Source organism: Cervus elaphus, chromosome 7 (assembly GCF_910594005.1).
Source record: "Cervus elaphus chromosome 7, mCerEla1.1, whole genome shotgun sequence".
Classification (NCBI taxonomy): domain Eukaryota; kingdom Metazoa; phylum Chordata; class Mammalia; order Artiodactyla; family Cervidae; genus Cervus; species Cervus elaphus.
The window spans coordinates 36,054,487-36,081,648 of NC_057821.1; the positions used below are offsets into that span (position 1 = coordinate 36,054,487).

General features: G+C 37.5%; 1 long non-coding RNA gene across 1 annotated transcript; it reads right to left on the reverse strand.

The window, feature by feature from the left end:
* Nucleotides 1-898: 898 nt before the first annotated feature.
* On the reverse strand, nucleotides 899-20,267 carry LOC122697841. The gene is made up of 3 exons (XR_006342180.1): nucleotides 20,161-20,267; nucleotides 3,616-3,674; nucleotides 899-1,375 (listed from the first exon to the last, which is right to left on the reverse strand). It is a non-coding gene; the product is annotated as an uncharacterized LOC122697841 (long non-coding RNA).
* Between the last annotated feature and the right edge of the window lie 6,895 nt (nucleotides 20,268-27,162).

The following is a 27,162-nucleotide window of genomic DNA, read 5'->3' on the forward strand; positions in this document are numbered from 1 at the left end:
TCCAGGTACCTATTTATATCTCCCCCTTTAAATATTTCATAGCTTCTCTATTACTGATAAGAGTTCATCCACAAGTTCCCCAGGGGGGCTTTTCATAATGTACATAGGATATCATTTCTGGTGTTGGGAATCACCATATATTATTTTTTATTGCAGAAGTTGATAGACTCTCAAGAAAAGTTACCTGGTGAAGAAATAATCAAGAAGATTCATAATGAGTCATTTGGTGCAATTCTGCACAAGATTTTTTTTTTTAATCATTGTGGAAAATGTTGGATGCATCCTTCATACATTGTTTCTGGACTTTTTGAAACAGAATGCTCCCAATGTGTCTGCCTTAAGGAGACTGAGGATATTAAAGCCTTAATATTTGCAAACCACTACATATAATTCTCACAGCAAAAAAACAGCCTATCTCATTTGTAAAATGTAATCTCAAGAAATAGAACTACACACAGAATAAGCCAACCCAGAAAAAAAAAGTTTTACTTGCTACTACAAGAAGCCATTTTGCATGATTAACTAGCTACCAGATTGTTGATTTTTATTAACTCTCTGTCTGCTTGGCCACATAAAAGATATTTTGATCCCAATGTCTTCTTTCAAGAAAAGCTGAGTGTGTCTTCCATGGGTGAGTGGTTTTTAAATCCCACAGAATTGACACATTTTTTCAGTCTGTTCAGCACACATAAGTGCCCCAAATTATGAAGATTTGGGGGGCCATAATTTTCCCATCTGGATGAAGTGGATAGTGTTAAGAGGCCTCATAGATCATACCATGTTGTCATTTATTATAATGGTTTAACATACTACAGAATTTGTGTTGTCAAGAATATGGGGTGGAGTGATTTATTGGCTAGGATTGATTGTGTTGCTAATAGTGCAGATGGCTTGAATTTTGGAAGGGGGAAATTTCCCACCACTGAGCATGAAGGAATAAATGCTGGGTTGCCAAGAGACAAAGGGACCTTCACTCAGAAAAGATTCATTTACCTGCCACGTGCGGACAACATTCAAGAGGTAGTTTTTGTTTTCCTTCAAACTACACTTTAAACTCTTTTTCGTGCCTCAGGGAGCGGTGGACATTTTATATACCTGAAATGTTTTTCCGCAATGGAGCCAACTTTTGTCAGCTCCCCCTCTGGGACAGCATGGGCAGGGCTTTCAGAGTTTCTCTTCGGTTTCTGCTACAAGTACCAAAACCATGACCTTGCCTGGAAGGCTTTTTGCAGCTGAATGTCTTGGAGCTCGACGTCTGCGTTGACTTTCAGTGATTTTCTGTAGGCTAACACCTGGAAGCCATCACCTGCAGATGCCCAGCTGCGATGTGCTCTGCCCGGCACAGCAGTGCGGGTGCTAATGGAAAGGCATTGACCTGCCAGGTGAAACAAACAAGACAGACACCAGATTGTCTCATGCGATAATGACACTGCCTGTCTGGATCTGATCACCACGACTATTCAAAAATTCAGATGAGACTATAGGAATAAGAGGAGAAAAAAAAAATCCACGAAAGATAAATAACTCAGTTTTGCTCTTTTCTTCCTAAATGATACAATGACAAGTCACCCTGCCTCTCTCTGGTTCTGATTTCTACTCAAAAGTAGGGTTTTGGAAACCAGGACCTCAGTCTTTTCCATCCTCAACTAATAGTCCTCTGGCACTGGATGCTTACCCTTGCTAGCTCTTCCCAAATTACTATTAGAGAATCTCAATATACATAGGGCTTCCTCAGTGGCTCTGCTGGTAAAGAACCCACCTGCCAATGCAGGAGATGACACAAGAGACATGGGTTCAATCCCTGGCTTGGGAAGATCCCCTGGAGAAGGAAATGGCAACCTGCTCCAGTATTCTTGCCTGGAAAATTCCATGAACAGAGGAGCCTAGCAGGTTACTCTCCATGAGGTCACAAAGAGTTAGACACCACTGAATGTGCACACAGACATACACACAAATATAAATAATGTGATAGCAACAGCACCTGGGAAAAATAAGATGGGTATCCTAATTTGAAGAAGCCTTGATTTTTAACATGTTTGAGTCTGACTTCAAGTAGCTTACACTAAAATATTTTACTTACAGCATTAGTCACCCATGCACCAGGGATTTATTCTTCAAACTTATTTATAAAAATAAAATGAAGCCCTCACTGTCTAAAAAATTGGAGTGCTAACTAATTGAAATGATGTGTCACCTGTTAAATGTCTCTTTATCAGAGGAAGAAAAGCACTCAACCCTATGGAAAGATACAGAGCTTGAGATATGTCTCTAATTGCGAACATCTCCTGGTAAATGAATGGGATTTTGCAGGTCTGCTCTTGTACACAATCATTCTTCTACACACAGATATATATTCTGGGCAAATTTGCAATGCTCTATTTAAAAGTTTTTTCTTCTGTACACAATAGGGATAATAAACAGACAATGCTCTTTGAAGTAGAATAGAGAATGACTCCGTGAAGTCAAGGGGCAGCATGAAAGAATGTGAAAGCAAAAGGTGAAAAACTTGACTAACAGCCATTTGAGGATAAAAATGTGTGTTCGTGGGATTCCATTAACTGATCAAAGAATGCTGTGTCCACACACACATTTATAGAGGCTCTTACACTGGAAGGTTAAATTTGCCTTTCCGTGTGCTTTATCAAATGGGCGTGGCCAGCATCTTATTGCTACCAGCACGCCTATGTCACATCAAAGCAGATTTGTTCAGTGCAGCTCTGTAACTCATTACCTGAATTTCCTATCTCATATGTAGCTCCTTTTGCTCACTGGCTGATGTTTATTCCTTCCTAAGAGCAGAATTCCATTTGCAGAAGAAACAGCCTGGTTCATACAAGTTCAGATGTGGACAATTATTTCCACTGGTGAAACCAGAGAGAGAAGTGTTTCCACCCCATAATAAGAGAAGTTTGTCTGCAGACTTGCATCTGAAATCTGGCATCTGGTTCTAGATATTTTCAGTGTTTTATTGAGCCTAAAATCCAGGTCTACTTGACTCAACATTCACAACTAACAAAGGACCATTTATTTTTTAGTAACATTGCTGGCATGTAAAATGGTCTAATAATCAATTACTAAGACTCTAGCATCTACCACTTACTGTGCTAGGAGCTAGAGATTTAGTGGCAAACAAAAAGATGAGTGCCTGCCCTCATGGTGTATTCTAGGTGGTCACACAGGCATACATTTGTTCTCAAGGCTCTCTGGCCATATTTGCAACACTCAAGTTCTTTCTGACCTTAGCCAGACATGTCTGGACTGTGCTATACTCAAGGTTGTGGGACTAGGGGTCGGGGGAGCTGCATGAAGGAAGCAGAGAGAGAGATGAATGGGCCTAAAATGATTTCTGATATCCACCCCTATTTTCACACCCATTCCTATTCAATGACACCATCCTCTGACAAATCCTAACTGAACTAAAATCAACAGTATCACATCCTTTCTACTGCCCAGCTGCCAGGGTTAGCAGAGCTTACAAATCATCTCAGCTGCCATCAGAGCAACCTGTGTGACCCCCGCTCTGATGGGGGAACACCATGGGGAGAGCACTAATGGTATTTTTCATTCCATAACTCAGAGTGCCGAGATACACTTGATTACCCTAACGATGTTTACCTTTGAATAGGACTAGGTTGATTGAGGACGCAGGTTTCTCTCTTCTGTCCTTTGATCAGCTGGAAAAAAAAGTGGATGTTGATCAAGATAATAAGCTAGGTAAATTCTGTAATAACTCAGAGTCCAAAAGTCAGTGCATAAACATGTTTGCATCCAATACTTTGACTCCAAAAGGGAAAAAAAAAATAGAATGTTTTAATTTGTTTCCGTTCCCATGTCTTTGAACATGGGAGCTTTGGGGGTCTTGTTTTATAAGCATAATGAATCAAAAAATTTTTGGTCCTCTACAACAGTGAAACCCTCATCTGGTGAGCATTATCTTGAGATCCAGATCTTTTCAGTGAGAATTTCAATAGGTGAACTAGAAAATGATCAGTGAGCAATGAGAACTATTATAATGGCAACATCATTTCAGATGAAGCCTTCAACATCTGTTTCGCTTTCTAATTACAAATACAACACTCCCTCCTGACACCCAGGCTCACCATCACCACCATAAATCACAATCATAAAAAAATTTTAAAATGAAGAGATTTACATGGTTTTAGGTGCTCAGTATTCAGAACCACAAGCAGGTTTCAATTATGTTGCTCTCCTGTAGCAGACGAAATGGGGTGGGATGGAAGGAGAGGAAAATAGACCTCTATACTAATCATGCAATTCATTTTTCCATAGATTTTCACCAAGCTCTCATGTAAACAGAAGTGGTCCTGGGAGGAGAAAAAACCACCAGACAGCTGAGAAGAAAACAACTTTGGAAAATTCTTTCAGTCATTTATTAATAAATATTTGTCCAAAAACCTACTATGTGACAAGCTTGGTGCTGGCTTCTGGGGACAAAGCAGTAAACAGATCATACTTCTAGAACTCACAGCCTAATTCTTGGAAGACACATTAACAATGATTGCACATATAACTATATAATCACTACTGAGATGTTTTAGTGAAAGAAATCTTCAGGGTTCTATGACAATGAAACCTGCAACAAAAATTCCAAGAAAATAGCAAAACCCCAAGGAGATCGCAGAAAGACCAGGAGAAGCATTTTTCTGCTGACTTTAGAGACACCAGCATAGCTATATTTCCAGGATTTTTCATTTTCTGAAGAATCAATAATTAGAAACAGAACACAGCTACAGTAATTTCAATAAAATATTGTGGATATAATTTATAGATTTAAATTTCCAAAATTTCAGGCTTAAAGAATGAGAGCACTCTAATATATGTTTGCTTTTATACCAAGAAGTACTATGTCTAAGGAGGATGATATAGCAGTATTCTCCAGTATTCTGGAGGGTGTGGAGTACAGGAGGGTACTCCAGTATTCTTGCCTGGAGAATCCCCAAGGACAGAGGAGCCTGGCGGGCTGCCGTCCAAGGGGTCGCAACGAGTCAAACACGACTGAGAACAGCACAGCACTATGTCTGAAGTCTCAGACTGATTAGAATGAAACAGTCTAATACACAGAAATAGAACCATGAATTATCCTGAACTTGATGACAAAAGAAGAGGACACAGATAGGACCCAGAGCAAACACATCCCTATTCTAATATAGTGTTACCTCAATTTCTTGGAGAGCAGAAAATTATCATCGAAATAACAACAATTCAGAACTATGTATATACTATTAGATACTATTATATTTTGTGTTATAACACTTCATGTACATTTCTAAATGCATTCATATTCATGTTACATGTCATATTGTACATGCTGCTTAAGTCTATAATATATTGTCTTAGTAAAAGATGGTAATGCTACTGTAACAAACAATTCCAGAGTCAATGATTTAAAACTCTATCAAGCTACCAACGGTATTTTTCACAGAACTAGAATAAACAATTTCACAATTTGTATGGAAATAGAAAAAAAACCTTGAATAGCCAAAGCAATCTTGAGAAGGAAGAATGGAACAGGAGGAATCAACCTGCCTGACTTCAGACTATACTACAAAGTTACAGTCGTCAAGACAGTATGGTCCTGGCACAAAGACAGAAATATAGATCAATGGAACAAAATAGAAAGCCCAGAGATAAATCCATGCACCTATGGATACCTTATCTTTGACAAAGGAGGCAAGAATATACAATGGAGAAAAGACAATCTCTTCAACAAGCGGTGCTGGGAAAACTGGTCAACCACATGTAAAAGAATGAAACTAGAACACTTTCTAACACCATACACAAAAATAAACTCAAAATGGATTAAAGATCTAAATGTAAGACCAAAAACTATAAAACTCCTAGAGGAGAACATAGGCAAAACACTCTCCGACATAAATCACAGCAGGATCCTCTATGACCCACCTCCCAGAATATTGGAAATAAAAGCAAAAATAAACAAATGGGACATAATTAAACTTAAAAGTTTTTGCACAATGAAGGAAACTATAAGCAAGGTGAAAAGAAAGCCTTCAGAATGGGAGAAAATAATAGCAAATGAAGCAACTGACAAATAACTAATCTCAAAAATATACAAGCAGCTCATGCAGCTCACTACCAGAAAAATAAATGACCCAATCTAAAAATGGGGCAAAGAACTAAACAGACATTTCTCCAAAGAAAGAGACATGTGTACCCCAGTGTTCATCACAGCACTGTTTACAATAACTAGACATGGAAGCAACCTAGATGTCCCTTGGGAGACAGATGGATAAGAAATCTGTGGTGCATATACTCAGCTATTAAAAAGAAAGCATTTGAATCAGCTCTAATGAGGTGGATGAAATTGGGGCCTATTATACAAAGTGAAGTAAGTCAGAAACAAAAACACCAATGTAGTATGTTAATGCATATATGTGGAATTTAGAAAGATGGTAATGATGTCCCTATATGCAAGACAGCAAAAGAGACACAGAGGTAAAAAACAGACTGTTGGACTTGTGGGAGAAGGTGAGGGTGGGATGATTTGAGAGAATAGCATTGAAACATGTATATTACCACATGTGAAATAGATCACCAGTCCAGGTTCAGTGCATGAGACAGGGCACTCAGGGCCTGTGCACTGGGGTGACCCTGAGGGATGGGATGGGGAGGGAGTTGGGAGGGGGTTCAGGATGGGGCACACATGTACACCAATGGCTGATTCATGTCAATGTATGGCAAAAACCACTACAATATTGTAAAGTAATTAGCCTCCAATTAAAATAAATAAATTAATTTAAAACAATAAATAAATAAAACTCATTGATGCAACAAGTTCAATTTGATTCAATTGAAACTGTTTCATACTTTCTGCAAGTAAAAGCTCATAAGGATAGGTTTTCCCCCAGCTGAAACAATTCTGATTGCCATGGTGGTGTAAAGGGTTGGTAAAGAATTGCCCATTGGTTCTCAAATGCTTCCATCTAGATGTTGTGTTCATTCAAATTTCCTTGACTAAATCAAGGCATATAGTCATCACTAGAACAATCCTCCCATTTGCCCCAAAGTACAGAGGAGCCAGGTCTTTTCTTTCTACTTCATAAAACACAGATACTATATTTAATATACCACCTGAGTGTACTTCATTCTATCATCTATATAATTTGCTGTTAGGACTTCCCAGGTGGTCCAATGATTAAGACTCTGCACTTAAAATGCAAGGGGATTGGGTTGGCCAGGGAACTAAGATTCCACTTGCCATGTGGAGTGGACAAGAAACAGACAAACAGAAAAAGAGTGTGTTGTTAAAATGCTGCTTTCTGCACTAGGTTTGTCTGATATCTACAATTAAAATGTAGACATTTATATCAAACAAATCTGATCAACAGCCTTTATCTTCCACCTCTATTTCATACATATCTAAACAGGAGAACTAAGATCATGGCATCTGGTCCCATCACCTCATGGGAAATAGATGGGGAGACAGTGGAAACAGTGTCAGACTTCATTTTTTTTTTTTTTTTTTTTTTTTTCAGACTTCATTTTGTTGGGCTCCAAAATCACTGTGGATGGTGACTGCAGCCATGAAATTAAAAGACGCTTGCTCCTTGGAAGAAAAGTTATGACCAACCTAGATAGCATATTAAAAAGCAGAGACATTACTTTGCCAACAAAGGTCCGTCTGGTCAAGGCTATGGTTTTTCCAGTGGTCATGTATGGATGTGAGAGCTGGACTGTGAAGAAAGCTGAGCGCCAAAAAATTGATGCTTTTGAACTGCGGTGTTGGAGAAGATTCTTGAGAGTCCCTTGGACTGCAAGGTGATCCAACCAGTCCATCATAAAGGAGATCAGTCCCGGGTGTTCATTGGAAGGACTGATGCTGAAGCTGAAACTCCAGTACTTTGGCCACCTCATGCGAAGAGTTGACTCATTGGAAAAGACCCTGATGCTGGGAGGGATTGGGGGCAGGAGTAGAAGCGGGTGACAGAGGATGAGATGGCTGGATGGCATCACCGACTCGATGGGCATGAGTTTGAGTAAACTCCGGGAGTTGGTGATGGACAGGGAGGCCTGGCGTGCTGCGATTCATGGGGTCGCAAAGAGTCGGACACGACTGAGCGACTGAACTGAACTGAACTGAAACAGGAGAACATAGCTTACTTTTGTGTGAAAATACAAGCCTTTATGCCCTCTAGGTAGAAATAGAAGTACTAAAGACACCACAGCAAGAGTAGAATGTTCCTAAAAACGTCATTCATGACAGTAGCTGGAGTTAGAGATTGGGAAACTGCAGTTATTAAAATTTAAAAGAGCAGAACTGGATGAGAGGTTAAGCCATACTGATGAGGTCTAATTAATTTGAACTCAATCTGTTTGGTTTAAAAAAAAAGTCTTTTTTTTCTAAAAATAGTCAGCATTTTATGCAGGAATTAATCAACAGTCAGTCAGAAACCAATGTTTTCTCAATGTGTTTTACAAGGAATGAAACATTTTAGCCTTCCTTGACAAGAAAAGAAAATGTTCACTACATTGATGATGTCTTTCATGTATTTAAAAAAGATTTTTGTTTATAAATCTATGTTTTAAAGACTATATATATCTTTCTGAATAGCTCCTTTATTCTCCTTCTTCCAAAGCACATACCCATAATCCTTGCCCTAGGAAATCACTAAAGTTTTCATTTCAATAATAGAGTATAAATATTGAAACAATAGCTAACTAAATATGAATACCTCAAAGAGAGACAATTCATACTTTTTCAAATATTGTAGTGTCTTTTTCTGTGATTGCAAGATACAAGCCTTCAATACATTTTTTCTTACTCCTGGATACTCCTCTATTTTAGAAGCAAAATAGAAACATAGTATCTTATAGCATGAACAAGAAACAATAGTGTGAAGAGTTTAGTGTTATCTAAGTATGGTTGAGAATCTTTCCACTATATTTCCTTAACCAGCCAAAAATGTCATCACTCTATCTTATTATAAGTGAAAGTGAAAGTGAAGTCTCTCAGTTGTGTCCGATTCTTTGCAACCCCATGGACTGTAGCCTACCAGGCTCCTCCGTCCATGGGATTTTCCAGGCAAGAGTACTGGAGTGGTTTGCCATTTCCTTCTCCAGGGGATCTTCCTGACCCAGGGATTGAACCCAGGTCTCCCACACTGTAGGTAGACACTTTACCATCTGAGCCAGCAGGGAAGATCCTATCTTATTATAGGTATCATCAAATCCTGTTTATGCAGGTTTGGTTTTTTTTTTCATTGTGGTAAAATATACTTAAGTTGGTACGTAAATATATGTGTGGTAAATATACATAAGGTCTGACATTCTACCCATTTAAAAGGATAAATTCAATGACATTGAAAGTCATGAAACCATCACCACTACCTAGTCCCAGAATATTTTCATTATCCTAAAAAAAAAAAAAAGAAATCATATCCATTAAACCTCCATCCTCCATATCCTCAATCCCTGGCAACAACTAATCTGCTTTCTGCCTCCATCAACTTGCCCACTATGGATATTTAATGTGAATTGACTTATATAGTATGTACCAGTTAGCCTCTTATATATAGTTTCCTTCAGTTAGCACAATATCATCAAGGTTCATAAACTTTGTTGATGTATCAAAACCTCATTCCTTTTTATGGCTGAATGACATTCTGTTGTATGAATATACCACCATTTGTGTATCTATTCATTCCAATGCTCATATGGGTTGTTTCCACATTTTAGCCTTTGTGAATAGTGCTGCTATGAACATTCTTGTTTGAACACAACAACATATATTCCTACGAGTGCAACTGTTGGACCATATGGTAATTCTATTTAACTTTTTTGAGGAATAGTCAAATTATTTTTCACAGCTGCTGAACAATTTCACATTTCCACTAGCAATAAATGAGTATTCCAATTTCTCTACCACTTCACCTACACTTGATATTTTTCTTTCTTTTTTTTTTTTGTTCTAGTCATCCTAGGTGTGAAGTGGCATCAGCTTTTCCATTTCTGCAGGAAAGACTGTGGGGATGTTGATAGAGATTGTACCACATCTGTAGATTGCTTGGAGAATCTTCCAATCCATGAATACAAGATGTCTTTTTCATATAAACTCATTTTTATGTTACATCAAAAATACTCATTTTTTTTTAATCATTTTCAAAATACTTTAATGATATCTAATAAAACTCCTTCCTGGGACAATGCTATATACTTTGAGTCTCTTCATTTCATTATTACATAATATCTATATGATTATATACATTTTTTAAAAATACATCATAAGTGTGTATAACATAAAAAATTTTGCCAAGTCCGTATACATGAATTTAAAAGATTATCCCTTTTATAGAGTTAGAGAAAAGAATCAATGTTCGTGATTCAATAAGAGCTATAAAGATAAATGTATCTTGAGAAACTTGCAAAGCCACAAGGTTAAGAATATCTGATGACATTTGATCATTATTAATGTGTTGGTATCTTAAAAGTAAATAAATGATACTCCTTTCTTCTCTTTCCAAACTTTAAAAAATGGAAATATGGAAGTTAAACTGATGGAGTTCATAATTTCAGTTTAAGAATATAATCTGGATTGAACAAGTATCAATGGATATCCTATTAAACTCTCTGAGTAGAATTTTTTCTCTTTGCTCCAGATAACTAGACCAGAGAAGATGTTGCCTTTCCTGTAGGCAAGCAGATGTAAGGGGAAAAGAGAGAGAGAAAGGGAGACAGAGACAGGCTTGAGCAGATCATCATGCTCTGCTCTTCCCCAAAATTTACCAATAATATTAGAAATTCTTCTGGACCTGAGGATTTGTTAAGGGACAGAAAGTAGTTGTTTATCCAGTACTGTTCTCTCCTGACAATGTAATGTACATTATCTCTTTTCTGCGGAAAAATGAGGAGTGAGAAATAACTCTCCCAGTGTTGATGCAGCAGAAGCCCCACTCACCTTTTGACCTCACACTGACATTGTGTTAACCAGACAGAAAATGTTGTCATTCAATCCATTTATAGTCGCTTTTTCTTCTTTCATTTAGGAGTATAATCTATTCATGTATGATACAAATCAAACCACCACAAATTAAAATTTATGCTCTTAATTCAAACTTCTGGTTTTTATCTTGGAATTATCAATCTTTTATCTCTACTTCTTTTCACTTTGTTGTTCCCATGTAGGAAGCGCTGTAAACTTTAAAATATGACTTGTTGACTTTGAAATATGGGTAAAAATACCCAAATGGTGATTCTATAGGCAATCAGATAAAGGTATCTGAAGCTTAGAAGAAAGAATGATGGTAGAAGTGAATTTTTGGAGCCATTGGCTGCCCTGTGGTTAATGAAGTCAAGGGCCTGGAAAAGAGGACTGACTATACTCCAAAAAGGAAGGGAAAAGAAGGTCAACTGAAGACAAAATCCTGAGATACTTTAAAATCTAGGAGTAAAGCAGAGAAGAAGGCCTGAAATTAGTGACTAATGAGGAATAGAAAGAGATGTTTTGAAACAAATGAGGAAAAATGGAATCAGAGAAATTGTGTTTCAAAAAGGAAGGCATGTCTATCACCAGAGAGAAATCCTATAAGGTGAGATAAGGTTTCAAGGTCACCATTGGACTGGGCATCTAGGAAGATGTTGATAATCTCAGAGAGTATAGTTTCAGTGGACTGAGAAAATATCAGGGCATATGTTGAATCCAGGTGAGGTGAATGAAAGAGAAGACTGTGGACACAATACAAACATTTTTGAAGACTTGTCTGAAATAAAAGGAAATATAAAGAGTAATACAGTGAAAAGAAGGACTTTTTAAAAAATATGAGTGATACTTCCCCACACTTACATTCCAAGGGGAAAGAGAGCTGGAGGATGAGGGGTTGAAGAAGCAGGACAGGATGGTGTTGGTTCCTAAATCAAGGTCTACCAGTGGAAGGGCTGTGGTGGGACTTAGCACTCAGGGGGAAAGATCCATTTTAGCGGGAATGAGGGTCACTCTTCTTTGGAAATCAAAGAGGTAAGATCTTTGCAGATAACACATTTAGGAGCTGAAGGACTTCAGGATTGAGGGTATCTTTCGTATTTTTAATAATAAAATGAGATGGACAGCTATCTGCTGAGGGAGAGGGTAGCTGGGGAGGGTACAGATTCACAGAATCAGGCAAGTTTTTGGTAGCAACTGAGGACAATTAAAGAGCAGTTGATCAGGGACAATTAGTAATTCTGCTGAACAACCTGAAAGATACCGATGATCCTCATGCATAGGTCTGTGTACTTGCAACACCAAGCCAGAACAGCTTTGGGGTTCTATCAGAGTGGCTGGCAAATGAGCTAGGTAATGATAAATATTAGGAAAATATATTCAATTATTCAGTATATTTTTCTTCCAAGTGGGACAGGAGGATGATAGAGAGACTATTAGGAAAATCACCTATAAGCCCATGGAAATCAGATGCTAAAAGATTCAATGCCATCGAAGACTTGAGAAGAGCTCTCTTACGTGAGTGATGAAATGAGCCTGGTAAGAAATCATTTGGTATATATGCTGTTGGACCATTTCTGTAGACTGTATTTTTTCATTTTAATACAAATATCCCTACATAATATTCATCAGCCCTGATTGCATGACCTTACGCTCTGGATCTGATTTGGTAAGATGCTGTCTTATGTGACCTGATTCTCTGATTTGGATGCTCACTGGTTCCACACACCACAACCGCACACTGAAGGCATTGCCTCTGGATGAGGAAGGCTGCATGATCTAGAATTTGGAGTCCACGTCTGCACACTGTTGGAGGTGGCTCATCTTATGTTGAGCCCAGGTGCCGAGGACTCCCCCTGCCACACTTGCTGGATTCTTCCCAGCAAGTTGGTTGGTGGTTTAGTTGCTAAGTCATGTCTGACTCTTGCAACACCATGGACTGTAGCCCACCAGGCTCCTCTATCCATAGGATTTTCCAAGCAAGAATACTGGAGTAGGTTTCCATTTCCTTCTCCGGAGGATCTTCCTGACCCAGGGATCAAACCCGGGTCTCCTGCACTGCAGGCAGCTTCCTTACTGACTGAGCTGCCAGGGAGGCCCCTTCCCAGGAGGGTGATCAGTAAAAGTCAAGGCAAGGTGAGGAGCAAGAATCCAGTCTGCAACCCCCAGAGCCACACCAAACCACTACAGTAGCTCTTCTCCAACAAGAACACACATCTCCTTGTGCCAAGAAAAAAGGCAAAATTTGTTTAACTTTCCTTTAGTCTACTTACTACAGTAAATCTGCTTATTATATTTTAATATAGATATTTAGATATAGATATATATAATATAGATATTTTAATATAGACACATTATTTTAATATTATTTAATAATTATTTAATATTTTATTATTATAAAATATATATTATAATACAATACAATCATATATAATTATATAGTAATTATATTAATATATATAATATATCTATATTTATATATTTATAAATATATCTATATTTAATTTAGTAGATATATTTATTTATAAATATATATAGATATATTATTTAATATTATTCAATATTTTATTATTATAAAATATATAACATTACATATTATATATCATATATTATATATTATTTATATATTATATTATTATATCATATATTTTATATTTATGTTATATGTAATTACATTATATTATATATAATATATATGTATACATTGTTTATATTATATTTATTATATATTATATGTATATATATATTATGTATATATATTATATATATGTAAATAATATATAATATTAAATATATAAAGTATAAAATTATTATTATTTAATATTATTTAATATAAATTAATTATTTAATCTATAGTTTAATATAGATATATTATTGTTGAGAAACAAACTCAAAGAAACATTAACTGACCTACCCAAGGAGAGCACAGCAGTGGGGAAGTTATACATTATGGGGCTCAGGGTCAGGCAGATCTAGCTTTGAAAACTGACCTCAAGTGGGGGGAGGCAGGGAGAGGGTGGGACGAATTGAGAGAGTAGCATGGAAACAGACACACTAGCATATATAAAATAGTAAGCCAGTGGAAATTTGCCGTATGACTCAGGCAACACAAATCCAGGCTCCACCACAACCTAGAGGGGTGGGATGGGGTGGGAGGTGGGAGGGAAGTTCAAGAAGGAGGGGACATAGGTATACCTGTGGCTGATACATGTTGATTTTTGGCAGAAACAAACAAAATATTGTAAAGCAAGTACTCTTCAATTAAAAATAAATTAAAAGAAAGAAAACTGACTTAAAAATGGATGCTAGCTGAAACTATAAGGCTTATTTTTTACATCTATAAAACAAGGATAAAATACATTTCTCCAAAAGTTCATGTGAAAATGAAATGATACAAAGTATATTAAAGCACCCAGGATGGTACAGGGCCCATAATAAGAATTCAATATAAGTTAACATGATTAGTTATTTGGTAAAGTACCTTTAGAAAACTACATTTTGACCTAATCAAATGTAAGTCACTGCAATCATGGGGCAAAACCATCTAGTAAGAAAACCACTCCCCGTGTCTAAGATAAATCCTTACAGCTAAAATATAAGGACGATTTCTCTTGTTCCGTCCGCACTGAGAGTGGAGAATGGCTGGTCATCTTTATCTGTTTAATAACACTTCACATACTAGAAATTACCGTTAACTGGCATTGTTAACTGGCATCTCTACTTACTCTCCTGCAAGCTAAAAAGAAAAAAAAAAAAAAACCATCTCATTTAACCTTTTCAAATTGTGCTTGTTTTCTAGCTCCTTAATAATCTTTGTGCCTCACCTTTGAACATTCCACACTTTCTCTCTTAATTATGAAGGCCCGACATGGACGCAGTGTGGAGCCTGCCTGTGGTGGGCATATTGCACAAGTTACCAGGGTGGAAAATAAAGATGGAGAAGAGCTTCAGTTTTACAGCCAGATATCCTGCTGCCTTTAAAACCAGTAACATGCTGCTGCTGGAGATCCTACAGAGAATACCAATCTGAAACAAAGATCTCCTTCATTGCCATGTTAATATCTTTTCTTTTCTCATTTTACTAGTGACTTTTTTTCTGCCTTAAGTTTGTTTATCCTAATCAGGCAATGTGTAGAAAATTAAGGAAAAATAATAATAATAATTTACAATTATGTTTGGGGATGCAAAACAAAGTCATGGTCACCCAAATTACACGGTTAATTATATCCATTTTCTATTTTATACTGTCTCTCTTTATGAACTCAATTATTTATATCATTTTGGAACTGGAAAAGACACTAACAATAACAAAAGTCAGCATTTTTATAGTACAGTGGAAAAATAGTTTGCATGGTTAAAAAATTGGAAACTTAGTATATCATGTCTACCTCTTGGAAACTCCTAATATTTACTGATATGTGAAAACCTAAAAAGTTCAGCAGTTAATAAAACTATTCAATTCACCTGACCAGACCAGGTCTTTCTGAAACCTATTTCATGATGAAACTTCTGGGGGATCGGTATTATACTTACATCCAGTTGAAGCTGGGTTCCAGTGGAATCCAACTAACTTTGAAATGCTAGTATTACCCAAATCTATAACTATACAAGAAAGCTGAGTCTTCAAGTGTTGCTTGCCTGGTTCTCATCTCTTTCATTTTTGCTCTTCTAAAATCTTACTATTATTTCTCACACATGTACCATCATTGCCCACAGATATTTTTTATTGCATTTTTACCCAAAATGGTTAAACACTTCCATCTCCCTTCAACAAAGAGAAATAGAAAAATTGCAGATTTCTGTTTAGAAACCATTTCTGTGCTATTCCCTAAATGTCTCCTCTCTGTATACTCCGTAAATACACAGTGATACAAATTATCTGGTGGGAGTATATATTCTTTGTCTGTAATCTAGAGACCACCATAGTCTCTAATCTATCTTTGAACATGTATTTGCATAGCCAGTTTTTACTAGTTTCAACTAACATGTGAGGACAAATGACAAAGCATTAGGTCACCATGAAGTCATAAAATTTCCCAAAGGTTGATCAATACTAATTTATAAGTGCATGAGTAATGCACATATGTCATTTTTCAACCGATGATTTCTATTACCCGGAAAAAGCCTCATGGAAGAGAACTGGAAAAGTTCTTTCCTATAAGCCTTGCAACTGAAAAGCAAGGAGAGCATCTATTTTAAGAAAGGGGTCACTTTTTATTATTGTGTGTGACCCAGGACAGCGTCTTCATTTCCACTCTAAAGGACAACCCATTTGAAACTCATGTTGTGACCCTCAAGTATCAGATGAGAGCAATACCATCAAAAAACCTGAATAAGAAAAAGCTTGAGAATTGATTTTCTATGACGCTGTGACCAATCTGCTTTTTATTAGTTCCACTAACATCAGTACTAAATACATAAAAACGAGACGTGTGTGTGTGTGTGCGCACGCGCATGGCACTGTTTTTCTTTTATCCTAAGATCACCTCCACAAAGCTCTAGCCTTCTGATGAAAGAAGAGAGGGGGAGAAAAATCCTCATCATTCTCCTATTGGTCTCAGACCTAAATTACTCTGTTTTCCCAAGTCAGCCAATGCCTTGTACAGCTAAAGCACTAACCTTGGTTCCTGAAAATATTGTCTCCTTGTTAAATCACCTACTCTGGATAGGCCCTTAAAGAGCCCGGCATGCCTTGAAATTTATTGCCACAGCATATATATCTTCCTAAGGCCTGCAATTCTCTTAAGTCTTTTCCCCAAGCAAACCTCCTGATATTTATCCCTGCAGAGGGCAACCAAGAGCCACACTACTGGCCAGATACATCCTTGTACCCTGAAGGAGCAGTGAGCAAGGATTCCTTAGCTTGGGCCTCTGTAGGACCTGAACAGCTAATCCGAGTCATGTGAAGGGCTTTAAGCTGACCCATCTTTCCTTTTTAATTGAACAGTATGCACAACTGCTTGGGAAAGCCCAATTAGGCTGACCTATCCTCCCTTCAAAGGCCCGATTGTTCTGATGTCTAGTCAAAGATACATGCTACACACATAGACATGCTATAGAAGCCAGATTCACAGACGAACCCACAGGCATTCTGAGTCTCACTGACATCCAGCCAGCTCCTTCTCTGTTTAGGTAGATGTAATCCCATTTGGCACCTTAAAGTTTATCCTAACCCATCAGATTTTCTTTAGACCATTTTACAACAGGTTTGTTTCATTAATTAACCTCCTTTTGTGAGGTCTAAGAGCCATAAGCCAGAATGATGTTGGCTTGGCAGCAAAGACTTTTATAGCTGTGTCATGACATATTTTAATTTTCCAGCTAGAATGGTCGTGTGTGCTTTCTGCATGACCATTTACAGCATAGCACATTTACTTTGAAGTTGATAGTGCCCTGTTCTTCTTCATTATAGTCACCCAGGACTGCATCGTTAAATGTGTAGGCAGCAGGAAGAAGCTAGGGAGGCCCCCACTCAGATGACCCAACTGAGCATATCCGCCTTCATCTCAAAGATAACACTGGCCACTTCCATATCCAGAAAAATAAATTAACTCATTATCTAAGAAAATACAAGGTTTAAAATAAGATTTCTTAGAGATTTGTGGCACTTTCCTGGTGCCGTCTATTTGTTTGTTTTGCTTCTAGGGCACATTTAGTAGGTACTTTATGAAGACCTACTCGTCAATTTTCAAACTACCCTTAGCTCACTTTAATACCATTAATGACATCTTGGGAATTTAGATCCACTGGGAAGCACAGAGAACACATGTAAACTTAGAGATTAGGCCATTTTATAATAATGCCTTAGACCTGTCTTCTCAAAGTGTGATTCTGGAGCCAGCAACATCAGTGTCCAATATCTCCTGGACCCATCTAGAAAGACAAACTCCCAGGCCCTCCTCCGGACCTGCTATATCACAAAATCTGGGGATGGGTTTCAGCTAGGCATGTCCTCCAGGTGGGTCTGATGCAAGCCAAAGTTTAAGAACCACAGCCTCAGTCATCTACAAATTATTTTGACATACAGAGCATTTCACTTCTTTTCATGATTAGGTAGAGATTAGTTTCTCCACTTTCCAAAGAAGAAGACAGACTTTAGAAAGAGAACTTGTTCAAGATCATTCCGTGGCTAAATAGGAAAGCCAGACTAGATCACAGAGTCTCCAGTTCAACATTCATTCCATAGCAACCTCCTACCTCAGCAGCAAAACTACTACTGAACAGACAAGCCAGGGTGGATCACCTGAACCTAGAGATCCATTGGCTGGGCTGGCCAGGTAAAGCCCCTAATGGATGAGTATTAAATAAATAAATAGGATTAAGCATGGGGACAAAGCTAACAAACGAGGAGAATCCAAAACTCCAACACAATACAATATGGATGGTGTGGGAAAAGCAAACACGCCATGAGAAACTAGAAAAAAGAGAGAGAGAGAGAGAGAAAGGAAGAGGGAAAGATGGAAAGAGAAAGATGGAAGAGGGCCCTACTTGGACATTTTACTTAGACCTTGTGGCAGGAGAAAAATCATTGTCGTTCAGAACAATATCTATGACAAATATGGAAGCCAAAAAAAATTGTTTCAACCCCAAACACTTCTAAGGCCATTTCCCCCAATTTACTTATTTATTTGACTGCATCATGTGCCTTGTGGGAATCTTCCCCAACCAGAAACTGAACTGGTGCCCCCTGCACTGGAAGTGCAGAGCCTTAACCACTGGACTGCCAGGGAAGTCCTCCTCCCCTTATTTATCTTTGCATCTCAACTGCCAAATTCAGTGTTTCTGAAAGTGACAGCAGACAAAGCATATCAGAAGCGTCAGAACACTTGCCTGAAATCAGATTTCCTAGCGACATGTTACATTTACCAAATCTGGAGGTAAAGTGAAGAATCATTTCCTCTACACTTCATCTCAGGTGAATGTTCTAGTTTAAGGTCAGTAGCTAGGCCAAGAAGAGTTCATAGTTTGCATTTGTGTGTGTGTGTATGTGTTTATGTTTTAATTAAATAGGATGTTATAACTAAAAAAGAAAAAAAAAATTCCTCCTCATTATTCAAGGAAAGTCAAAGGGGAAAGTTTCTGCTTTGCACCCAAAGGAGAAGAGAAAAGTGTGACACAGGACACACATTAAGTGATCCTCACCTGAACTGCAAAAGAAGAACAGAGTGTACTTACAACTGATGCATATGGTCATGTCTACTCAGATATATCACTACATCATGGTAAAAATAAATACTATCTTCTCACTAAGCACAAATACTGTATAAATACAATGCTATATTGAAAATATATAGGGGCAAATGGGAGAAATAAAGGGAAATTTATGGACTCAAGGATATAGTCTCCAGAAAATCTTTTCTGCCTCATCCCAAGCTCCAACTTATTCTAGCAAGATACAAAGTTGTCTATGCATTAACACAACTGAATAGACTTCTGTTTTAGTGAGAGGTCTTGGCACTTTTTCATCATGCCATTTACCATCACTTAAAAATTAGGAAGTAAAAAGTCATAAAAAACAAAACAAATGCTAAATAAATAAAAGAACTGGCACAAGCCATCTCAAGTCAATTCAATCTGCTCCTAGATAATACTTACTTTTTTTCTGTTTATTTCTATGTTTCCCAACATACACTCCTAGAGATTGTGATTTGATTGGTTGGGGACGTGGTTGGGGCTTTGGAATTTTCCAAAGATCCCCAGATGACTCTAAGGTTCAGATAAATTTGAGAACCATGACCTTAAACCAATCACGTAAAGCAGAAGAAAAATGAACATTGACTATTTATAGTACTTTAATGCAATTATTTTCTCTCTTTAAAGCTTTTCAATGATTCCCCTTTGTGTATACTATTTCTCAGGTCCTATAGGATAAATGCCAAGTCTTTAGGGGAAAAGAAAAGCCTTCCGTTATGTGATCACTGCTGTTTTTTCACTTTAACTTCTGTCTTCTCGCCTAACAGTTCACACTCAAGGAATGTGAAACTTTCACATATCGACATATTCAACAATATCTATTGAAAGTAAATAAGTAAGAATGAGAAAGTACTTCCAGTTAGACCTCTAAAATCACTCTCACACAAACTGGAGCAAAAATTGGAACTGCCCTGTGAATTTGGGGAGAAGGGCACCATATTATTTATTTACCATTTATCAGGTGGTTTGCTCTGATTTTCAACCACTGTTTGTGAAATATGCAAAGATTTTACCTCTTTCTTCTAAGCCACAGTTCACATCAAAGGTGGTAAGATGTGCGCCATGATGATTCTCCTTCTAATACTGCATTTCATTCCAAATGGTTCTCCCTCTTCTGTTCCCTGCTTCTGTCTTCTGCAGTCATCCTCATGGACACACTGCCATGGAAAGACATATCTTCAGTGGAATGTACCATGTCTCCCTGTTGGGTTTAATAAAAACTAAAGCTAAACAAGAGAGAGTGGTGAAAATCACGTTTCCTTTCCCTTGGTGTTACACACACATCTTCATAGATTAAGACCTCAAATCTACAAGGATGCAGGAACTTTCCTCCAAATAAAGGTCATGCATTTCTGTCATGTCCTTTCCTGGTTTGGGTTGCTTCTTCCTGAGCAGCCACATCTTTGTCACACCCAGCCATATCCTGTTCAGCCTATCCAAAAATCTTAGAATAGCCTGCTCACAAACACTCAACATAACAGCCTAGAAATATCATTCTCCACAATTTGAGCAGTGACTCCAACCAAACACCTGGTCACTGTCTCACCCTCATTCGGGTCTTGGTTTGTGTGTGTGTGTATGTGTGTGTTGTCCAATTCCCCACTCTGTCTTAATGAAGGGCTAATTTTATCTTTTCAGATAAAGTTGGACTGAAGGCAACTGAGTTGAATTACTCCCAACTTTCTTAGAAAAACATTGGTGCTCCAAAAAGAGGCCTAAGTCTTTTGAATTCTATAATAGAGATTTATTGGTGACTCTTTAACTTAATAAAGTCAGTTTAAGGGCAAAATAAACTAACTTGGGAAAAAACATCAGAAATTGCTACTCCTTTGAAGACCTGGCAGCCAGCCCTCTTGTCTATCCATATATGCAATTGCCATTGCCAAACCCAAGATAGCATTTTTACATCAAATCCTTAGGCTTTCTCTCAACTGACTCAATTCTGTGAATCTATCCTCATGGCTCAGCAGCAAGGAATCCGTCTGCATTGCAGGAGCTGCAAGTTTGATCCCTGGGTCGGGAAGATCCCCTGGAGGAAGGCATGGCAACCCACTCAAGTGTTCTTGCCTAGAGAATCCCATGGACAGAGGAGACTGGAAGACTACACAGTCCATGGGGTCGCAAAGAGTCAGACAGGACTGAAGTAACTTAGCACACACACACACTCAAATGTATGGCAAAGAATGGGTTTTAAATTAGATAAACACCTCCAACCACTGAACATTATCCCACATAGGGAAGATAGACAGAGGTAAACTCAGAAGTTATACAATAATTCCACAGGCCTACTGGACTTAGACCATGTCATTTGACATTACTCAAGAAAGCTCAAAAGTTAATGTATTTGTTCCTGGTGGTACTTGTCGATAATGTATTTATCCTTAATGAAGACATAAAAAATTGATCTGGAGCTGGCACATTTCAGAAGTTGAAGTGGTTTATTATGATATTCCAAGGAAGATGCCTTTTGTTTTGCAGTAAAAGGAATTAATGTAAAAAATGAATCAGCTTTTGTTAGGTACAAAATAAGCAAGTGTACGGATATAATACTGATATTTAAAACTATCTGAACAAGGAAAAATAAGATAAATCAAACAAAAAATTTTTGAGTGTCTATTATGTACCCAGCCTGTGTAAAATGTTTAAGGTATTAACTCCATATATTGAGTTACCTTCCCAGTTGACCTTCACCTTCATTTTTAAGAACTGATATTAGAAGGGCTTTGGTTAATATTTTAGGTATATTGGAAATTCCCTGGCAGTCTAGTGGTTAGGACTACATGCTTTCACTGCCAAGGACCCAGTTTCAAGCACTAGTTGGGGAACTAAGATCCCATAAGCCGTGTGGCACAGGCAAAAACAACCTGACAACTTAAGATATACTCTTGTCTTTTTAAAAAATCGATAAATGTCAATTAATTTTTTTCAAGTGACGCTTTTCTTCATTTCTGATTTTGGGTTTTGTTTTGATTGCAGGCTGAGTAAGGACAGAGGATTTGAGTGTTGGGGTGTAGGAAACATCTCACCCAGTAATAATGTCAGAAACACCATCAGTCAGCATGGACACTCCCTACCAAGGTCCCACACAAACTTCTTTTTGAAGTTAAGAAAATTATTGCTTTTCCTCTCAAGTTAACATTTTGCATCCTCTTTTTTCTTGAAACAAGCTAATTATGTCAGTGAGACTAAGTATAAATATGAGAACATTCTTGTAAAAGGAAAATGCTCAATAAGGGAGAGGATTCCCTGATAGCTCAGTTGGTAAAGAATCCGCCGGCAATGCAGAAGACCCCGGTTCGATTCCTGGTTCGGGAAGATCCTCTGGAGAAGGGATAAGCTACCCACTCCAGTATTCTTGGGCTTCCCTGGTGGCTCAGATAGTAAAGAATCCGCCTGCAGTGCAGGAGACCTGGGTTCGATCCCTGGGTTGGGAAGATTCCCTGGAGAAGGGAATGGCTACCCACTCCAGTATTCTGATCTGGAGAATTCCGTGGACTGTATGGTCCATGGGGTCGCAAAGAGTTGGATACAATTGAGTGACTTTCACTTCACAGATAAGGGAGAATTGCTAAAACTTAAAGAAGAGTGTAAATATTTGATTCAGGAACTTGGGTAAGACAACTTATTAAAAAAAAAAAAAGCTAGGATCTTAAAGGCCTTTGAAAATAAGTAATAAAGCAAACAGGTCTTTGATTACCTTTCATAAAACAATTTGAAAAGGCAAGGATATGGTTTCTCATTTGGCCAGAAGGAAGGGATAGAGTTTTTTCAAAATGGAAATAACTTTACAGTGTCTTAAATTATAATGGTAATGATTTATTATAAAAATTTAAACACCAAAAGGCATACAGAAGACTGTTCATCATGATGTTAGATGGTTAGTGGGCTAAGGAAACATCATTGGGAAGCCATAGTAATAACTATGATTCTTCATAAATCTGGAAAAATATTAATTTCCAACATATGTGGAATAAAGGGGAAATTAGGGTATATCAGAATATAGGAAGGGAATAGAAAATTGAATAAGTTCTACTCATAAACATATGAACTCTACTATCCACTAAAAAAACATCTACCGTTTATGGCTATTAAAAGAGTTAATGGAGATAGCATATGTAAAGTTCTCACAACATGATAGGCACTAAGTAAATATTAGTTCTCTTTTCTCATCTTCTTTTTCACTGCTAAGAAACTGACACCATCCTCAAGCTTCTTGAGTAACTTTTAAGCTGAACTCCCAAATCCTTTTTTAAAAAAAGTTAGGATGATAAACATACAAAAAAAAAATGCTCAACATAATTATTCATCAGAAAAATAGAAAGTAAGATGAGCTATCACTAACATCAAGCAAAATGACTAAAATTAAGAATATGAAGGGTGGAGAAGGATGAAAACTCTTGCATTATCAGTGGGACAGTTAAATGGTACAGTGACTTCAGAAAAACATTCGGCAGAACCTGTTAAATTACTCTCTGACCTGCATCTCCACTGCTGATACAAATCCATCCAAAATGAATGCTTTTCTCCTCCAAAAGATATATACAATAATGTTCATATTATAGCCACACTCTGGAAAAAATGTCTATCAACTATACAATAAGTAAACAAACTGTGGTATTATAACTATAACGGAATCCTGTACATTGATTAAAAAAGAATGAACTCATGGTACACATAATGATATAAATGAATCTAACAGATATAATGCTGAGTAAAAGAAGTCAGGTACAAAAATATACATTCTATATATTTTACTTATACAAAATTTAAAAAGAGGTTAAACAGAATAATGGCTCCTCTTGGGGAACCTACTGACTGCAGAATGGGGTGGGAGCCTTCTTAAATGCTGGAGATGTTCTACATCTTAATATGTGCGATGGTGAAAGAAGTTTATACCATATATAAAAATTCATTAAGATCTTCATTTTAGCCCTGTGCATCTTAATATATATATATAAGAAATAACTCAACAAAACTAAGCAAATTATTAGTGTTTTTAATATGCATGTACATTTCTTTTGATGAGCATTCTTAATATTGTACTTGATCACTTTTTAAATTATTTGCTCTATGTTCAGCAAACATTTTCCTTCTTAAAAGTTTCAGTACATGAATGCTATTTTCAAGGGAAATCTAGTAACTTTCTTATAAAGCATACTTTTAAGAGGTGATTTTCCCCATAGGCCAAACAAATGAGAGAGTGAGTCTATTCATAGCTCAAAGAGCTGGGGTGGCCAAAATTTAAATTAAGCTAGTGAGTTTTTTTCTACTAAGGCTTTCTTGGCCACTTAATAACCAAGTCAGACAGCATCACAGTAACAAGTACTCAGCGGAACCAGAGCTGATATTAAGAGTTTTACTTTTTCTGCTTAATGAATATGAAAGCATTTTTTTCCTCCTCCAATTCTCACTTTTCATTTTAAGTGATTTTTTTAAGACTTTTTAAAAGCAGTATTAGGTCTTTAACAAAATTGAGAGAAGGTACAGTGATTTTTCACACACCACCTCCCCACACAGCCTCCTCCATTTTCAACATCACCCACCAGAGTGGGTTATAAAAACATGCTACAATTGACAAACCTACACTGACACTTCATAATTGTACCAAATCCATAGTTAGCATTACAGTTCATTCTTGCTGTTGTACATGCTTTGGACAAGTGTATGATGAAATATGGGCTTACCTAGCATCTCAGAAGGTAAAGAATCTGCCTGCAATGCAGGAGACCCGGATTCTATCTCTGGGTCAGGAAGATCATCTGGAGAAGGGAATGGCAACCCACTCCAGTGTTCTTGCCTGGAGAACTCCATGGATAGAGGAGCCTGGTGGGCTACAGTCCATGGGGTTGCAAACAGTCAGACACAAGTGAGCCACTAACACAACAACATAATGAAATAGATCCATGATTATTATATATCATGCAGACTATTTTCACTGACCTAAAAATCATCTATGTTCTACCTATTCATCTCTCACCCCCTACCCCCACCACCTCTGGCAACTAGTAATATTTCTGTTGTCTCCATAGTTTTGCCTTTTCCAGAATGTCAGCTTTTCCAGAGTTGGAATCATACAGTATGTAGCCTTTTTAGATTGGCTTCTTTCACTTAGCCAAATTCATTGAAGATTTCTTCATGTCTTTTTGTGACTTGATAACATATATTTTTTGCAATGAATAATATTCCATTGACTGGCTGTACCACAGTTTATTTATCTATTCAACTACTGAAGGACATTTTGGTTTCCTCCAAGTTTGAGGAATTATGCATACAGCTGCTATACGCATCTGTGTGCGAATTTTTGTGTGAACGTAAGATTTCAACTCCTTTGGGTAAATACCAAGGGGCATGATTGCTGGACTGTATGGTAAGATCATGTTTAGTTTTGTAAAAAATAACCAAACTATTTTGCAAAGTGGGTGCACCATTTTGCATTCCCAACAGCGGTATATGAGAGTTCCTATTGCTCCACTAAATGTTTTGTAGTGGGGGTGAGGGGACATTTCTATGCATTTAATGCCTTCTCAAGTCCACCTGGGTCTCTTTTCCTTCGCTTTTCTATTCATTGGGCCATGAACTTCACTAGTATTGATCACAGGTTGTGAACCATATTTGTTTTTACCCTGTTAGATACAATCATTTCTTTTTTTTTTTTCCTGAGGTAGTTAATTCAATATGAAGATTATGAAGAGAGGACAATCTGTTGTCAAAAACAACTTTTAAGAAAAATGCTAAAGTAAATAAAAAACAGAAATAATTTAAAAATAAAGCACTAAGGAAGGCTACCTGTTTTCCTGATTTTTATAGCTCTAATGTCTTGGTCTTGAACATTAACTCAGCAGGGGCCTTCTCTGCAGATGACACATGCTGCTATTCTTTGCAACGAATTCTAGACATCTAGGAGGAGAGAAAGAATGCAACCTAACTTGGGAAAAAAGAGTGACTCAGGCAGCAAAAACAAAAACAATCAATACAACTTGGAGTCAAAGAGCAATCTTAGTTTTATTTTTGAAGTGTAATCTCAGAATCTTGGTAAAATCTGACCATGACCATCAAACACAGCAGCTTGCTAAGGGAATAGTGCTTTTCCTGTCCAGACTGTTTCATTCTGCTCTGTCTGAGGTTCATGCAAGGTCAGATGTCAGGGCTCCATTTTCTCAGACTCTATGAACCATAAACAACTCTAGCCTTGGCTGGCTAGAAGGCCCCCGAATGTTTTGAAGAATGAGAACAAATAGTCATTTAGGTTTCAAGGTTGGCTTGGACCCTTCCTCACCTTATTTTTGGTTTGGTTTTGTTTTAATGGGTCTGTGTCTGCCCAATACATTAGTGCACTTAGTCCTTTGGGTTGAACTGTGCGACCTGTGACCTCACTCCACTTTAAAACAGACCCCTCTATGGTGAGACAAGCCCAGATCCGCCTGCAGCTTACCACCTAAACACTCCTTCTCCCTCTGTGAGTCTTTCTCCCTACCGTTCACGTGCAAGTTACAAAAGCCAGAGCAAACTCCAGCCTCCATCAAGGGCAGAGCTCCAATTTAAGAGTAATGGCTGGAGGAGGTGTTATTTGTACCCTGTGTCAAGCAGTGATTGTTCACATCTGGCTGCAAGCTGAATAGGGCTTTAGATTATTCCGAGTGGTTCAGAAAAAACAGTGGTTAGGAGGTTAGGGGGTGGGAAAGGGGGTTTTGACTTATCTTGTGGTTTTCAGGCAAGTCATAAAGTCACCCTATTAATAAAGAAACATAATCAACTATGCTCTTTTAAATAATCAGTGATCATATGGACCTAGACCTGTACATTCCAAGGCCACAAATTCAAAAGAATTAGCCTGTTAAAATATCAAAGTTGAATAGGCATTCTTCCCTGTAAGTTTTTCTGAGAATGTTATTGATTATGATTTAACAAAGAGGTTGCTACTCACACACACACACACACACACACGTGCACATACATGTTAATTTTGGCTATGGTTTTGCATCTAATATCTCCACACCAGGGAAGCGAAATATATT